The sequence below is a fragment of the Lepidochelys kempii genome, chromosome 3 (genome assembly GCF_965140285.1).
Source record: "Lepidochelys kempii isolate rLepKem1 chromosome 3, rLepKem1.hap1, whole genome shotgun sequence".
Classification (NCBI taxonomy): Eukaryota; Metazoa; Chordata; order Testudines; family Cheloniidae; genus Lepidochelys; species Lepidochelys kempii.
Genome location: NC_136382.1, coordinates 185,166,766 through 185,185,861, shown reverse-complemented (window position 1 = coordinate 185,185,861; position 19,096 = coordinate 185,166,766). Strand labels below are relative to the sequence as shown.

The 19,096-nt window shown below is 44.4% G+C and overlaps 1 protein-coding gene across 6 annotated transcripts in view; it reads right to left on the bottom strand.

The window, feature by feature from the left end:
• The window catches only part of FBXO11 (F-box protein 11), a 197,762-nt gene that overhangs the window by 130,190 nt on the left and 48,476 nt on the right, over positions 1-19,096 (bottom strand). The gene's annotated exons all lie outside the window — the stretch shown is intronic.

The window sequence follows — 19,096 nt, the reverse complement described above, 5'->3', positions numbered from 1 at the left end:
AGAAGGAAATCTGGGGCAAGGGAAAAGACAAAAGTAAGGATGGAAAAGAGGGAGAAAGACAGAGAATGAAATATGGGGAAGAGAAACAAAGGGTAAAAATAGCAGTGGTCCTAAAGGGGAGCATATTTTTCCCCACTTAGTGGTAGTGACTGACAACGAAGTACAACTAAATAACTAAAACTTTACTTGCTATACAAATGCCACATTCCACCAGAAAATTTCTACTGGTATCAGTGGAAACTTTGCTGTAGACTGAGGAGGACATTTAGTTGTAAACTTATTTGAGGCCCACAAACACTATAATTAAATATGGAATTTGGCCCTCTCCATAGAATGAGTTTCAAATAAGAAAGATACTGACAACAGGAATAGAACTTCTAATATCATGATGAGGATATTCAAGTACAAAGCTTGTGGAGCCCAGACCACATCATGAGGATGTGACTATTGTCATGCTTTGCTTTCCTGAAGACAACAACTTGTGGAAGAAAAGGGAACAGTGAGCACGCATGCAGAAGGCTCCAACTCCAGTCTATGCATCGATTATGACAACTCAGTGGAATACATAGAGCTATTTGTTATTCACTACTACTGCACCACTGAAAAGCAAAGAGCATGAAGAATGCTATATCGGTTTTAACTAAAATTGTGTTTTCCAACCAACTCAAAAGCAAAACAAACCCTTAGTTTCCTTTGGCAATTTCACGTTTTAGGCTGAGAATTTTTTATTCCTCCAAAAATTCTAACTCAGAAAGATTTTTTTTTACACTTGTTTCTTCTTTACTTTTTTTTTTTTTTTAAATAAAGAGGAGCATATGAAGATAAAATCTGACATAAAACATAGCACAAGTCTTCTAAAGAACAGTGACAGGATGCAATACATATTGCTAGAATATATTCTGAACAGTAAATATTCACTGCAACAAAAAAACATTTCATTAACATACACAATACTCCTGAATACAACCCTACCTCCATTCTACAAAAGCACAATTTAAATATTGTTTTTACAACCAACATAATCTTAGAGCATATGGAAAATTGTTACTGTAGTGTAAGAAATCAATATTTCCCAAATGGAGGGAAGAAAAGTAGAAAGGTATGTTTCAAGTTAAAAAAAAAAAAATTTTAAAGTCAGCATATTACATGCACTGAAAAGCAAAAGAAAAAAAAACACTCCATGGTATCTTGTTAGAGCAGTTTAGGTTTTTAAACTTGAGACTCAAAACATACAGCAAGTTAATTCCTGAAAATAGCTTACACAATTGATAACAAAATGACCTAAAAAGATCATTGCTGTTAATCAGTTACTGCAAGTCTATCTTTTTAATTAATAACATACAGAGGAAGTTACAGTACATTGTTTACTTTGTGGTTTTTTATATCTGTGTAAGGATTTCTTAACACTAAGTTTGTCTTGTTTTGATGATAAAGTAGAAATATATTTCTAAATTAATGTTTTATTACCTTCAAGCCAGACTGTTCGTAGCCCTAAAGAAGTGGTTCTCAACTAGGGGTACGTGTACCCCTGGGGGCACATCAACTCATCTAGATATTTGCGTAGCTTTACAACAGGCTACATAAAAAGTACTAGCAAAGTCAGTACCAACTAAAATTTCATACAGACAATGACTTCTTTATACTGCTCTATACACCATACACTGAAATGTAAGTACAATATTTATATTCCAATTGATTTATTTTATAATTATGTGGTAAAAATGAGAAAGTAAGCAATTTTTCAGTAATAGTGTTCTGTAACACCTTTGTACTTTTGTGTCTGATTTTGTAAGCAAGTAGTTTTTACGTGAGGTGAAACTTGGGGGGTATGCAAGACAAATCAGACTCCTGAAAGGGGTACAGTAGTCTTGAAAGCCACTGCCTTAGAGTGGGTGCCTGAAAGGAGAAGACATAAGAATCTCCATTTCTCCTTTGCTCCCACCATCTCCAGGTAAGAACCAGACAATAGCAATCCCTGCACAACTCATTGAAATGGAATGAGAAGGAGACGACATTCACACGAAGGAAAACCAAACTGCACCATCCAAAAATATTCCCTAGCACAGTGTTTCTCAAATGCGGCCACTGTGGCTGCATGAGGGCACTAGGGGCTTTTCTTGTGGCCACCGCCTCTTGGGCTGTTGGGGGTGGGGGAGGGAAGGAGGCCAATATAGCAGCCCCTCCGACTCCCTGTTGCTCCCAGATACACTGCCTTGGTGTTGAATGCTGGAACCGCTAGCAGCAGTGGGGCCCTGCCCCCCTCTGGAGACATGTTGGGTACAATGCTGAAGGAGAAGGCAGACAGTGAATTCCCCACCTTCCCGGGGCAGTGGGGCTCAGGCTTTGGGCTTCAGTCCTGCTGCCTCCACCTTAGGGAGATCAGTCCCCAGTAATCTCTGGAAAAAAAAATATATATAGGGAGTCCTTCTCACCAGGATCTAGTAAAGCTTACATTAAAAAGTGACTGTCAGAAAGAAATTGATAAATATGAACCAAGAAATCCCACAGGCGAGATACTAGGAAGAAATATTTTACTTTTCATGACCCGAAAGTGTGTACACTGAAAATTTCTGATATTCAGAAGAGGTATCAAATTCCAAAAGTGACCAATCCAGTTTTATAGGCAAAGGGAGGAAAGGGATGAAACAGAGCTTTAGGAAAGCGTGCAAGTATAACTATGATTTCACACACATACAAAACACTCACTAAGATACTCCAACACGTCCTCATCCCCCATCAAATTCTGCACACTTAAGGTCTGACTATTAATAGATGTAATTGGAAAAATAGGTCTTGTTAATTTAAGTCTGCCCCCATTTACATAGTTCTTACAGAACTAACCCTTAGATACCAAAAAGACTGATGAAACAGATGATTTACTTTACCTATACAATGGTTTTCTGTTAGAGCAGCTGCAATAATCCATACTAATGGGTCTTCACTTTCAACAGGTGATTGTCAGACAGACAGACAAATCCAAGTCTTCATCATATAAGGTCATTGCTACTAGCGCACACAGTAACCAAGAAAGCTTAATTCTATTGAAATTCTGACAGAACCGCCTTACATGAAGAATACAAAATAACTGTGTGGGTATATGAATACTGGAGCTATTCTCAAACCCATTTTACAGATAGGGAAAAGTTCCCTTTTCTAAAGCATGCAACTCCACTAATCCATACTAGTAGGCTTTAAACAACAGTGCCAATGAGCTAAAAAAGTGAGAGGAAAAAATATCCCCCTCAAATTATTTTAAAAAATGGATTCCTGAATTAAAGCCCTCAGAAATATTAGGCTAACATTTGGACTAGCTGAGACAATGAAGTACACCCTATAGTGCTTAGTAAATGAGTAGATTAACTTCCACGTGGCTGCTTTGCAAATCTCTTCTATTGAAAGTACTTCAACTTCCCTGACCCCTTTCTGCTGGGCTTTTACTGACTGGAGACAAGGGTCCTTTTTTTGGAGGTATGCTTCAACAATAGCTGATTTATTGATAAAGTGATACTTTGGAAGTGGCTTTGCCTTGCTGTGCTGATCCAAAACATATGGGGAACATTTTATCAAAATATTTTTGTCCTTTTCCAAACAAAGTTTAAAGATTTGGACCATTTACAAAGAGTGTAAGATCCTTTTTTTGTTACATTTCAAACTGAGATAGAAGGAAGGGAAAGATCATTTGATTACTTTAAAGCTGAAATTTACTTTGAGATGAAGACGGACAAAGTCCTCATGATCTCTCCTTCACTAAGAATTGTAATGAATGGATATTTATAAGAAAAGGCTGTGGTTTCCCCTTTTATTTCTGCCTGATGTAATTACAACCAAAATTGTCACACTGAACACAAACATCTAGAACAGTGGTTCTCAACCTATTCACCATTGTGGGCCACATATGCGGCTTGCTCTGTGTTATGTGGGCCACGTCTCCACAATATATATACTACCTTTATGGCCTGAGAATGTCGCATGGGCTGCAGCTCTGTGCGGGCCATGTGTTGAGAACCACTTATCTAGAGGAATAATAATTTTAAATTTTAAAGGAGAATGGAGCACAGTATTTTGAGCACCAGATTGAATTTCTAAATTGGAGCAACTTCATGGAGTTAAGGCTTCAGTTGCTTAACTGCTTTTAAAAATAAAAAAACAAACCTTACTAACAGAAAATAAAGAATCAATTGATGCTCCAATAACAATAAATGCAGAAGACTGAAACTTTTAAAAAGATAAAATCAATTTTTCTCTAGATCACATTGCAGAAAATTAAAAGATCCCTTAAAGGCAGCAAAAAGGGAGAATGATCCTAATAGCACAGAAAGTTCTCAAGACCAGGGGTTCTCAAACTGCGGGTCGGGACCCCTCAGGGGGTTGTGAGGTTATTACATGGGGGTCACGAGCTGTCAGCCTCCACCACTTTGCATCCAGCATTTATTATAGTGTTAAATATATAAAAAAGTGTTTTTAATTTATAAGTGCGGTCACACTCAGAGGCTTGCTATATAAAAGTACAAAAGTTTGAGAACCACTGCTCTAGACTGTCCACATCAGACTGAGCAATCTGAGATGTGGGGTCTGAAGTGCCAACGACTATCCAAATGCGACCTGCCGGGGGGGTATGATGCTTCCAGGGGTATCAAATGAGCTATGCAGAAGTCCCACAGCTTGAGGGATTTCTGGCAAAGGGGAGAAGAGCGTGCACCCCCATGTTTGTTTATATAAAACATCGTTGTGGTTTTGTCCATCATAAACGATACACATTTCCCTGTCAGCTGGACTCAGAAGGTCTGGCATGCTAGGCAGACCACTCTCAGCTCTCTGACATTGATGTGGAGAGCGAGCTCCACATGAGACCAGAGACCTCGCATCCTGAGGTCTCCCAGATGTGCACCCCACCCCAATGCTGAAGCGTCCGTCACCAACGAGAGGGATGGCTGCTGTCTATTGAATTCCCGCACACACCACCTGTGGGTCAAGCCATCACAAGAGGGAGTCGAGAACCGGAGGAGGCAGTCAAGGTTCCTTCCCACTCTGAACTCTAGGGTACAGATGTGGAGACCTGCATGAAAGACCCCCTAAGCTTATTTTTACCAGCTTAGGTTAAAACTTCCCCAATGTACAAACTATTTTACCTTTTGTCCCTGGACCTTATGCTGCCACCACCAAAGTGTCTAACAAAAATATCAGGGGAAGTGCCCACTTGTAAACATCTCCCCCCCAAAAAATCCCCCCAAGCACTACACCCCCTTTCCTGGGGAAGGCTTGATAAAAATCCTCACCAATTTGCATAGGTGAACACAGACCCAAACCCTTGGACCTTAAGAACAATGAAAAAGCAATCAGGTTCTTAAAAGAGAATTTTAATTAAATAAAAAGTAAAAGAAAAACCTCTGTAAAATCAGGAAGGGAAATACCTTACAGAGTAGTCAGATTCAAAACACAGAGAATCCCTCGAGGCAAAACCTTAAGTTACAAAAAGACACAAAAACAGGAATATACATCCCATTCAGCACAACCTATTTTATCAGCCATTTAAACAAAACAGAATCTAACACATATCTAACTAGATTGCTTACTAACTCTTTACAGGAGTTCTGACCTGCATTCCTGCTCTGGTCCTGGCAGAAGCATTACACAGACAGAGAGGACCCGTTGTTCTCCCCCCGCCCCCCCAGCTTTGAAAATATCTTGTCTCCTCATTGGTCATTTTGGTCAGGTGCCAACGAGGTTATCTTAGCTTCTTAACCCTCTACAGGTGAAAGGGTTTTTCCTCTGGCCAGGAGGGATTTAAAGGTGTTTATCCTTCCCTTTATATTTATGACAGAGGCAGAGTGACAACCTTGTCCAAATTGTCCCAAACCAGCTGATAAACCGAGGCCAGCCATGATTGAAGTGACTGGAGTCTGAACCTGGTGTGCTGCACCACATAGGTACGCTGCACCACATAGGTACAAGTGGCCATGTGACTGAGAAGCTTCAGGCAATTCCTTGATGTAGTGGTAGGGAACTGCTTGACTGTTCGAATAATGTCGCGCAGGACCCGGAACCACAATTCTGGGAGGTACGCCCTGGCCTGTGTGGAGTCCAATACCGCCCTATGAACTCTATCCGTTGAATGGGGGACAGAGTTGACTTTTACACGTTCAGGAGAAGGCCCAGTTTGTTGAAAGTCACTGTTATGAACCCGATTTGTGGTTCCTCTTGATCTCTGGAGCAGCCCTTGATCAGCCAGTCATTGAGGTACGGGAAACTGTCACAGTCACAATAAAATAGCCCCATGGGACTGTCCCAGTCACGGTAAAATTGCCCCCCTATGGGGTCCCCTGGGTAAGCACCAGCATTATATATCGCTGACGCCTATATAGGCATATGCATGGGAAAGGATTTTGGGAGGGGTTGAAGGTGTGAGTGTGGAGTGAAAGATTCCTTTGCGGGCTGCGAGAGGCCAAAAGGGGAGGAAGGGAGAAAGGAATGGGTTAGCTCGAAGATCCAGCTAGGTCCGAAGATAAGAAGCTGACTCCAGCCGCCCAAGGCCAACACACCCAAGCAGATTCTCTGATGCCAAGAAAAACAGGGGCCTGGATTCCAACCCTGACCAGCCATGAGAACAGAGCAGTAAACTGAACAAGACTGTAGGGGATTTCAAAAACTAGTGAGAATGCGAAGGTCAGTGAATGGGGACATAACAACCCTCAAGCCGATGTGTTCTGGGGAAGCCAAGGAAGCCTCAGAAGGCCAGTTTGGACTGGTACAGAGAGCACGGCGGACAAAGGTCCCTGGACAAAACACCCCCATAAGAACCCAGGGCTTAAAACCCTCCCAAGAGCTGAAGCAAGTCAGAGATCAACAGCAGACCCTGGACGATCTGTGCACAGGACAGAACTCTCATTTACCCTTCCCCCTCTTCTTCTCACGTTACACCCAGGCTTGGCCAGCCTCGGGTCGTGCATGTGTGAATATGAAAGTTGTTCGGGCCTGGGCACTAGCGCTTTCTTTCTTCCTCCGAGTGACATGGGAGCATTCCCAGCACTCACTGCTGTTATTTTATTAATAAAGCTTTCAAACTTACTCACTTCGTGTGCTCCTTCATCTCCTCCCCTAAAGATCCTGCGGCCTCAGCCTGATCACCTGATGCCCTAAGCAGATTGGTAACATAAATCTGTCACAAAACATCTGTACCGGTCGCCTGCGCAGGAACGCAGCCACAACTGCTATACACTTGGTAAACACTCGAGCTGCCGCTGAGAGGCCGAACAGGAGAACTGTGTACTCGGAGTGATTGTGGTTCATTACAAACCTGAGGAACCTTCTGTTGGACAGCATAATTGCAATGTGAAAGTAAGCATCCTTCAAGTTGAGGGTGGCATACCAGTCCCCTGAATCCAAGGAAAGGATGTTGGAGGCCAAAGAGACCATACGAAATTTCAGTTTCTTTATGAAACTGTTGAGTTCCTGCAGGTCTAGGATGGGCCTGAGGCTGTCTTTGACTTTTGGTATTAGGAAATACCGGGAATAGAAGTCCTTGCCCTTCAGCTCCCGAGAAACCTCTTCCACTGCCCCCAGTGATCGGAGTGAGTGCACCTCCTATATAAGGAGTTGCTCGTGAGTGGGGTCCCTAAAGAGAGATGGGGAAGGGGGTTGAAAGGGCGGGAGGGACGAAAATTGGAGGGAGTATCCCCTTTCTACTGTGTGGAGTACCCAGCAGTCCGACGTAGTATGGGCCCACGCAGCACAGAAAGGGGATAGTCTGCACGAGAAGGTATGGCAGGGTGGATCCAGTGTCTGTACTGGTGCGCTGTCCTCGAGCGCACCTTCAAAAGGTCTGCTTCTGGGCTGAAGACAGCTTTGACTGACCAGAGCCCTGACCTGAAGAAGGGTGTGTTATTTCTGTTCCTCCGCCGGGAACCATTCTGCCTGTTGGGTGACTGGTAAAACCATGGCAGAGGTTGTGGCCAATGTTCCCTCTAATTTTTTCCATCCATGTGCGGAATAAATTTTGAGTGCACCGAGCTAATATGCACCACCAGTACACAAAAAACCTAGATATATACTTTTAAAAAGTTACCATAGGGATAATTACTCCACCCAGGACAGGTTAGGCATTTTAGAACTCACTACTCAAAGAATTAAATTTAAATGTAAGAGAAATAAAAATTATGAAATGCACACACCAGTCAAAAAACTAAAATAACACACTTTGAAAGAATAAAATTACAGAGAATATATGTGCATTGCAGGAAGTACCAAGAAGTAACAACAAACAACAACAACAAAAGTATATGTTGGCAGATGTGTGTGTGTGAGATTGTGGGTGCTGCGGAAGTCTCTGAGAGACTGTGTGCTGTCTCTTTAAGGTAAAGGCACTTACCTCCCGGAACAGCAAGTCCTGAGAGAGGCTGTCCCGTCTCCCCTGCTGGGGTACAACCTCAATCCTACTTCTTGTTCAGCCAATCGCTAAGACAAACAAGTTTGTTTACATTTACAGGAGATAATGCTGCCCACTTCTTATTTACAATGTCACCTGAAAGTGAGAACAGGCATTCACATGGCACTTTTGTAGCTAGAGTTGCAAGGTATTTACATACCAGATATGCTAAACATTCGTATGCCTCTTCATACTTCAGCCACCATTCCAGAGGACATGCTTAAACACTGATGATGTTTGTTAAAAAAATAGTGCGTTAATTAAATTTGTGACTGAACTTCTTGGGGGAGAATTGTATGTCCCCTGCTCTGTTTAACCTGCATTCTGCCATATATTTCATGTTATAGCAGTCTCGGATGATGACCCAGCACATGTTGTTTGATTTACCAACACTGTCACTGCGATAAAATGCAAAGAAGGTACCAATGTGAGATTTCTAAAGACAGCTTCAGCACTCGACCCAAGGTTTAAGAGTCTGAAGTGCCGTCGAAAATCTGAGAGGGACGAGATGTGGAGCATGCTTTCAGAAGTTTTAAAAGAGCAATACTCAGATGTGGAAACTACAGAACCCGAACCACCAAAAAAGAAAATCAACCTTCTACTGGTGGCATCTGACTCAGATGATGAAAAAGAACATGCATCAGTCCTCTCCGCTTTGGATCATTATCAAACAGAACCCATGATCAGCATGGATGCATATCCTCTGGAACGGTGGTTGAAGCATGAAGGAACATATGAATCTTTAATGCATCTGGCACGTAAATTCCTGCGATGCTAGTTACAACCGTGTCATGTGAACCCCCGTTCTCACTTTCAGGTGACACTATAAACAAGCATCGGGCAGCATTATCTCCTGCAAATGTAACCAAACTTGTTTGTCTGAGCAACTGATTGATGTAGGACTGAGTGGACTTGTAGGCTCTAAAGTTTCACATTGTTTTATTTTTGAATGCTGTTTATTTTTTTGTACATAATTCTACATTTGTAAGTTCATCTTTCTTGATAAAGAGATTGCACTACAGTACTCAGGTGAATTGAAAATACTATTTCTTTTGTTTTTTTACAGTGCAAATATTTGTAATAAAAATAAATATAAAGTGTGCACTTTGTATTCTGTGTAATTGAAATCAATATTTGAATATGTAGAAAACATCCAAAAATATTTAAATAAATGGTATTCTATTATTAACAGTGTGATTAATCACAATTTTTTAATCTCTTGACAGCCCTAATTAGAATAATTTAGGATAGTCTTGAATTCCATGTAAATAACCTATCCCTTTTTTAATCTTGCTAAATTCTTTGTCTCCTGTGGCAACAATTTCGATTTAATCATACATAGTGTGTAAAAGTTTCTCACTGACCAAGCTTCACCTTCACTCTTCAGCTATGAGAAGCAGTTTATTTTATCATAAGAACGGCCATACTGGATCAGATCAATGGTCATCTAGCCCATTGGTCTTCCAATAGTGACCAATGCCAGATGCTTCAAAGGGAATGAACAGAACAGAGCGATCATCAAGTGATCCATCCACTGTCGTCAGTCACAGCATGAGGCAATCAGAGGCTTAGGGACACCCACAGCCAATAATGAATCGCCAGTGATGAATCTAGCCTCCATAAACTTATCCAATTCTTTTTTGAACCCAGATATAGTTTTGGCATTCACAACATCCCCTGGCAATGAGTTCCACAGGCTGACTGTGCATTGTGGGAAGAAGTACTTCCTTTTGTTGTTTTAAACCTGCTACCTATTAATTTCATTGGGTGATTCCTGGTTCTTGTGTTATGTGAAGGGGTAAATAATACTTCTTTATTCACATTCTCCACACCATTCAAGATTTTGCAGACCTCTATCATAACCCCTCTTAGTCATCTCTTTTCCAAGCTGAAAAGTCCCAATCTTTTTAATCTCTCCTTTTGTACATTCCTAAGATACAAGAAGATACAGACGTTGAGAAATACCTTCACATCTACAGACTAGAAATGAAAACAATTCACTGGCTGCTCTTACACTTCAAGACCCAAATTTTACAGAATACAACCCTCATATGTTTTCACCTGTGGTGCTTATCTCATCAATTAAGGGGAAATGTGTAACCTCATTCAGGGAGGCCTCACTCACTCTGAAATGGAAAGAAAAGATTCCATTAGCTATCAGAGCAATCCATATAGTTGGGAATCTCTTCATTACTAAAGACTGTCTCAGCTGTTCCAGTGTACTTTCCCCTGAAAGGGAATCTAAGTTCAAATATTTCACCAAATTTGTAGGAAATGGAGAACTCCAGCAACAGACTTCTTTGCCACAAACCACAACTGCAAAGCACTTCTAATTTTATGGCAGACACAGGAATCTACTAACACTAGGGAATACAAGAATTCTCTGTCTCTTGGGCCTGGTCTACACTACGAGTTTATGTCGGATTTAGCAGCGTTACATTGAATTAACCCTGCACCCTTACACACAACGAAGCCATTTTTTTCTACATAAAGGGCTCTTAAAACCGATTTCTGTACTCCTCCCCAAGGAGGGAATTAGTGCTGAAATCGACATCGCCGTTTCAAATTAGGGTTAATGTGGACACAATTTGAAGGTATTGGCCTCTGGGAGCTATCCCACAGTGCACCATTGTGACTGCTCTGGACAGAACTCTGAACTTGGATGCACTGGGCAGGCGTACAGGAAAAACTCTGGGAACTTTTGAATCTCATTTCCTGTTTGGCCAGGCGAGCTCATCAGCACAGGTGACCATGCAGTCCCAGAATCGAAAAAGAGCTCCACAATGGACCAAACGGGAGGTACTGGATCTGGTCGCTGTATGGGGAGACAAATCCGTGCTGTCAGAACTACATTCCAAAAGACGAAATGCCAAAACATTTCACAAAATCTCCAAGGCCATGCTGGACAGAGGCTACAGCAGGGACGCAACACAGTGCCGCATGAAACTTAAGGAGCTCAGAGAAGCGTACCAGAAAACCAAAGAATCAAACGGACGCTCTGGGACAGAGCCCCAGACATGCCGCTTCTACGCTGAGCTGCATGCAATTCTAGGGGGGGCCGCCACCACTACCCCACCCCTGTCCGTGGACTCTGATGATGGGGTACTCTCCACCATGCCTGAGGATTTTGTGGATGGGTAAGATGAGGAGGAGGAGGACAAGCTTGAGGAGAGCACACAGCACACTGTTCTCCCCGACAGCCAGGATCTTTTTATCACCCTGACTGAAATACCCTCCCAACCCAACGAAGCGGAAAAGGGACCTCTGGTGAGTGTACTTTTTTAATATAATACACGTTATAAAAGCAAGCATTTTTTAATGATTAAGTAGCCCTGAGGACTTGTGATGAATTTGTGGCCAGTTCAGCTACTGGAAAAGTCTGTTAACATGTCTGGGGATGGAGCGGAAATCCTCCAGGGACATCTCCATGAAGCTCTCCTGGAGATACTCTAAAAGCCTTTGCAGAAGGTTTCTGGGGAGAGCAGCCTTATTCCGTCCTCCATGGTAGGACACTTTAACACGCCATGCTCATAGCAAGTAATCTGGTATCATTGCATGACAAAGCCTGGCAGCGTATGATCCCGGTGTTTGCTGGCATTCAAGCAACATCCGTTTTTTCTCTCTCTGTGTTATCCTCAGGAGAGTGATATCGTTCATGGTAAACTGGTTGAAATAGGGGAATTTAATTAAGGGGACATTCAGAGGTGGCCGTTCCTATTGGGCTGTTTGCCTGTGGCTGAAAAGAAATCCTCCCCGCAGTTCACCACACGGTGGAGGGGGGCGGCCATTGGCACTGAGCTGTTCGCATTTGGCTAGCAGGGATCTTCCCTGACACCAGCCACACGGTGGGGGGAGGGGTAAAGCAATCATCCCAGAGAATTGGATGGGGGGGGAGGGTTAGTTTGGTTTCTGCTGCTGCATGTTAACAGGAAAACCGCAGCACTAAATGGCCGACTAAACGTGCTTTGCTTGGTATGGCAGAGAAGGGCGCTGCTGTTATGAAGGTTGCAGACGCCAAAAGACTATGGCTTACCATGGCCACCTGCAAGTCAAATTCTGTTGCCCAGCACTGTGTGTGCGATCTCTAACACCAAAGCCACATGTTTCAGAGTAACAGCCGTGTTAGTCTGTATTCGCAAAAAGAAAAGGAGTACTTGTGGCACCTTAGAGACTAACCAATTTATTAGAGCATAAGCTTTCGTGAGCTACAGCTCACTTCATCAGATGCATATCGTGGAAACTGCAGCAGACTTTATATATACAGAGAGTGCCACAGGCACTCAATACAAGATGCAAAATGCAACCTTGTACCAAAATCACATGTGCTATGTAATGTGAATAGTGTTGTTCACCGTGAAAGAGTATAGCCAATGTTCTGTAAAATGTATCTTTTAAAATACTTCACTCCCTTTTTTCCTCCAGCAGCTGCAAATGTTTCAAGCCTCCCTCCTTCGTCCCAAAGGCTCTCTCAGATAAGGCGGCGCAAAAAAAGGCACGCGCGATGAAATGTTCTCTGAGCTCATGCAGTCGTTCGGCACTGACAGAGCTCAGCAGAGTGCGTGGAGGGACACAATAGCAGAGTACAGGAAAGTGGCCGATGAACGTGAGGAGAGGTGGTGGCAGGAAGATCAGAGGAGGCATGAGGCAATGCTGGGGCTACTGCGGGATCAAACGGACATGCTCCGGCGTCTGGTGGAGGTTCATGAACGGGAGCAGGATCACAAGCTGCAGCCCCTGTTTAACTGTCCTCCCTCCTCCTCAATTCCATAGCCCCCTCACCCAGACACCCAAGAATGCGGGGGAGAAGGCTCCGGGCACCCAACCATTCCACCCCAGTGGACAGCCCAAGCAACAGAAAACTGTCATTCAAGAAGTTTTGACGTGGCCTTTTCCTTCCCTCCTACCCTCCTCCCACACCCCACCCGGCCTACCTTGTGAGTTATCTCCCTATTTTTATAATCAATTAATAAAGAATACAAGCTTTTTAAACGATAGTGACTTTATTTCCTTTGCAAGCAAGCTGTGATCGAAGGGAGGGTGGCTTACAGCGAATTTAGAGGCAACCAAGGGGGTGGGTTTTTATCAAGGAGAAACAAATAGAAGTGTCACACGGTACCCTGGCCAGTCATGAAACTGGTTTTGAAAACTTCTCTGATGCGCAGCGCTTCCTGCTGTGCTCTTCTAACCACCCTGGAATCTGGCTGCCTGTATTCAGCGGCCAGGTGATTTGCATCAACCTCCCACCCCACCATAAATGTCTTCCCCTTACTCCAAATGCACACTCTACCACCATTCTGCACTTGCTCAGCCTATAGTTGAACAGCTCCTTACTACTGTCCAGGGTGCCTGCGTACAGCTTCATGAGCCAGGGCATTAAGGGGTAGACTGGGTCCCCAGGGACAACTATAGGCATTATAGTTAACTATAGCATCTGGGAAGTAAATCCCTTCCTGCAGCCGTTTAAACAGACCAGATTTCCTGAAGACATGAGCATCATGAACCTTTCCCGGCCACCCCACGTTTACGTTGGTGAAACGTCCCTTGTGATCCACCAGTGCTTGCAGCACCACTGAAAAGTACCCCTTGCAGTTTATGTACGGGCTGCCCTGGTGGTCTGGTCCCAAGATAGGGATATGCTTTCCGTCTATAGCTCCACCACAGTTAGGGAATCCCATTGCAGCAAAGCCATCTAGTATGACCTGCACATCACTACCTTTGATAGCAGCAGCTCAATGACTGCACTGGCTACTTTAATCACAGCAACCCCCACAGTAGATTTGCCCACTCCAAATTGATTGCCGACTGAACGGTAGCTGTCTGGCGTTGCAAGCTTCCACAGGGCTATTGCCACTCGCTTGTGAACTGTGAGTGCTGCTCTCATCTTGGTATTCTTGCGCTTCAGGGCAGGGGAAAGCAAGTCACAAAGTTCCATAAAAGTGCCCTTATGCATGCGAAAGTTTTGGAGCCACTGGGAATCATCCCAAACCTGCAACACTATGCGGTCCCACCACTCTGTGCTTGTTTCCCGGTCCCAAAATTCGGCGTCCTTTGGCATGAGCTTGCCCCAGTAACACCATGATCTCCAAATTGCTGGGGACTGTGATTTTAGAGAAATCTGTGTTCATGTCCTCATCACAGTGCTGCCGTCGCCTCCTCGCCTGGTTTTTCAGGTGCTGGTTCTGCATAAACTACACGATAATGCGCGAGGTGTTTACAATAGTCATAACTGCTGCGGTGAGCTGAATGGGCTCCATGCTTGCTGTGTTATGGTGTCTGCTCGGGAAATGCAGGGAAAAGGGCGCAAAATGATTGTCTGCCATTGCTCTGACGGAGGGAGGGGCGACTGACAACATGGATTACAGGGTTGGCTTACAGGGAATTAAAATCAACAAAGGGGGTGGCTTTGCATCAAGGAGAAACAGAATGGCCCCCTCAAGGATAGAACTCAAAACCCTGGGTTTAGCAGGCCGTTGATTTCACGGAGGGAGGGAGGAAGGGAGGAGAAAATGAATACAAAACAAATCTGGTCTATTTCTTGTTTTGATCCACTTAATCTATTTTTATACATCTTGCTGGCAGCAGACAGTGCAGTAGGACTGCTGGCCATCGTCATCTCCTGGGTGCTAGGCAGAAGACGATTCAGTAGGACTGCTGACCATTGTCGTCTTCTGGATGCTCATTAGAAGACGGGTTTCAGAGTAACAGCCGTGTTAGTCTGTATTCGCAAAAAGAAAAGCAGTACTTGTGGCACCTTAGAGACTAACCAATTTATTTGAGCATGAGCTTTCGTGAGCTACAGCTCACTTCATCGGTGCAGTAGGACTGCCAGCAAGACTGAATCGCTATGAGACGAAACTTAAAAGGGAAATGACCTGGCTGAGTCACTCCCATGTTTGCCCAGGTGCCCCTGACCGACCTCACCGAGGTCTGCTAAAAGAGCACCCTGGAGTACGGCAACGATGGTTACCAGTCATACTGCACTGTCTGCTGCCAAAAGGCAATGAGCTGCTGCTGTGTAGCAATGCAGTACCATGTCTGCCAGCACCCAGAAGACATACGGTAACTGTGAGCTGAGCGAGCTCCATGCTTGCTGTGGTATGGCGTCTGCACGGGTAACCCAGGAAAAAAGGCGCAAAACAATTGTCTGCCATTGCTTTCACGGAGGGAGGGAAGGGAGGGAAGGGGGGTGGGGGGCCCTGATGATACATACCCAGAACCACCCATGACAATGTTTTTGCCGCATCAGGCATTGGAATTTCTACCCAGAATTCAAATGGGCAGCGGAGACTGCGGGAACTGTGGGATAGCTACCCAAAGTGCAACGCGCCGGAAGTCGACGGGTTGCCTCTGTACTGTGGATGGGTTGCCTCTGTACTGTGGATGCACTCCGACGACTAAATGCACTTAGAGCATTTGTGTGGGAACGCACACAATCGACTGTACAAAAATGCTTTCTACAAAACCGAATTCTATAAATTCGACCTAATTTCATAGTGTAGACATGGCCTTGGAACCACAAATCTCACTACTTGCCATGCAGAGACATCTGCTTCATATGGGCTCTATGTCAGAGGTTACTGGCATCTGTAATTACGGTGACCAAACTGGGATCTGAGTGTGGAATTGCATGGTTTGGGTCCACCAAACCAAAGATTTCCTGAGGTCCTCCAGAATCATAGAATATCAGGGTTGGAAGGGACCTCAGGAGGTCATCTAGTCCAACCCCCTGGTCAAAGCAGGACCAATCCCCAACTAAATCAACCCAGCCAGGGCTTTGTCAAGCCTGACCTTAAAAACTTCTACTGCTGAGTTTCTTCCCCAGGAAGTGAAGTTTTTGATGGCTGTAGTGAGGAAATCACAAATTTAATGGGTAGTGGGAAAAAAGTTAGTATCAAAGCATGACAGCCTTAATCCAAAGTTTTGATAATTGTCTGGCAGATGTTAAATGTCAGGCCTGCAGATTTCAATTACAACACAGAATATAAAGTGTTACTACTAGCCTACAAGTCCACTCAGTCCTACTTCTGGTTCAGCCAATCACTCAGACAGACAAGTTTGTTTACAATTGCAGGAGATAATGCTGCCCGATGCTTGTTTACGTCACCTGAAAGTGAGAACAGGCATGGCACTCTTGTAGCTGGCATCACAAGATATTTATGTGCCAGATGCGCTAAAGATTCATGCTTCAACCACCATTCTAGAAGACATGCATCTATGCTGATGACGGGTTCTGTTTGATGATAATTCAAAGCAGTGTGGACCAACGCACGTTCATTTTCATCATCATGAGTCAAATACCACCAGCAGAAGGTTGGTTTTCTTTTTTGGTGGTTTGAGTTCTGTACTTTCCACATCAGAGTGTTACTCTTTTAAGACTTCTGAAAGCATGCTCCACACCTCATCGCCCTGTAATTTTGGAAGGCCCTTCAGATTCTTAAACCTTGGGAAAAGTGCTGTAGCTATCTTTAGAAATCTCACATTGGTACCTTCTTTGCGTTTTGTCAAATCTGCACAGTAGCGAAAGTGTTCTTAAAATGAACAACATGTGCTGGGTCATCATCCGAGACTGCCATAACATGAAATATATGGCAGAATGCAGGTAAAACAGAGCAGGGGACATACAATTCTCCCTCAAGGAGTTCAGTCACACATTTAATTAACACTTTTTTTTTTTTTAAACAAGCGTCATCAGCATGAAAGCATGTCCTCTGGAATGTAGGCTGAAGCATGAAGAGGCATAAGAATGTTTGGCATATCTGGCACATAAATACCCTATATATATAAAGCTATAAAAGTGCCATGCGAACACCTGTTCTGACTTTCGGGTGCCATCGTAAATAAGAAGTGGGCAGCATTATCTTCTGTAAATGTAAACAAACTTGTTTGTTTTAGTGATAGGCTGAAAAAAGTTGGACTGAGTGGACTTGTAGGCTCTAAAGTTTTGCATTGTTTTTGAGTGCAGTTATGTAACAAAAAAAATTACATTTGTAAGTTGCACTTTCATAATAAAGAGACTGCACTATAGTTAGGGCCCTACCAAATTCACAGACCATTTTGGTCAATTTCACAGGCATGAGATTTTAAAGATCGTAAATTTCATGATTTCAGATATTTAAATCTGAAATTTCACAGCACTGTAATTGTAGGGGTCCTCACCCAAAAAGGAGTTGTGGGGGGTTGCAAGGTTATTGTAGGGGGGGTTGCGGTACTGCTACCCTTACTCTAAGCTGCCTTCAGAGCTGAGCAGCTGGAGACCGTCAGCTGCTGGCCAGGAGCCCAGCTCTGAAGGCAAAGCCACCACCAACAGTAGCACAGAAGTAAGGATGGCATGGTACAGTATTGCCAACCTTACTTCTGCGCCGCTGACTTCAGAGCTGGGCCCTCAGTCAGCAGCCTTCACTCTCCGGCCGCCCAGCTCTGAAGGCAGTGGCGCAGAAGTAAGGGTGGCATGATATGGTATTGCCACCCTTACTTCTGCGCTGCTGCTGGTGGGGTGCCGCCTTCAGAGCTGGGTACCCGGCCACCAGCCGCCGCTCTCCGGCCACCCAGCTCTGAAAGCAGTGCAGAAGAAAGGGTGGCAATACTGCGGCCACCGTAAAATAACTTTGTGACCCTCCTCCAACTCCCGTTTGGATCAGAACCCCCAATTTAAGAACACGGGTCTCCCCCATGAAATCTGTATAGTATAAGGTAAAAGAACACCAAAGACCAGATTTCACAGTCCGTGATGCGTTTTTCACGACAGTGAACTTGGTAGGGCCCTAACTATAGTCCTTATATGAGATGAATTGAAAAATATTTCTTTTATCATTTTTACAGTGCAAATATTACGGGGAAGCAAAAAAATATGCAGGAGACATGAATTCCGCGCATGCGCAGTGGCACAAACTAAACAATAATCATATATATAAATTATAAATATATATCATAACTATAAAAATAAAAAATAATAATATAAAGTGAACACTGTACTATTTTACTCCTGAGGGCATTCTGCACCAAAAAATTACAAATTCTGCAAAATTCTACACCTTTTATTTGTCAATAACCAAATGCAGAGGCTCTAGCGTGGCAGTGGGGCGCACAGACAACTGGCTGCACGAAGGTGGGAGATCATCCTGCAGCTCCACCGCCCCCGGAACACAGACTCAGTGGTGAGGCTGCACCCGTCCCTGACACAGCACAAGGCCTGGGCCTGCCCCAGAAACACCCTGGGGCCCTGCCCCTCTGCACCAGGTGTGGGGCAGACAGGCACAACCAGACAGGATCCAAGTGTGGAGGGGTTAAGTATAGAGGGATCCAGGTGTGGGGTGAGAGGATTCTGTGTGGGACAATCTGGGTGCAAGCAGTTCAGTAGGAGCTCTAGGTATGGAGGGATCTGGATGCACAGAGGCTCGTGGGTGGTGGTGGGGAGGTTCCAGGGGCAATAGGACTCTGCAGGGGCTTCCAGGTGAAGGTGGTTGGAGCTCAGCGGGTGGGGGAGGGGGGTCTGGGTGTGGAGGTCTCTCAGCAGTGGGGTCTGGGTGCTGGGGGAGTGGGGGTCCGGGTGTAGCTAGTTGGGGGTCAATGGCATGGGGGTCTTGATGTGGGGGCTCAGAGTGGTGCAGGGGGTGGGGCATCAGAGTGGGAGTTTGAGTGCAGGGAGCTCAGTGGAGAGTGATCTGCATGCAGGGG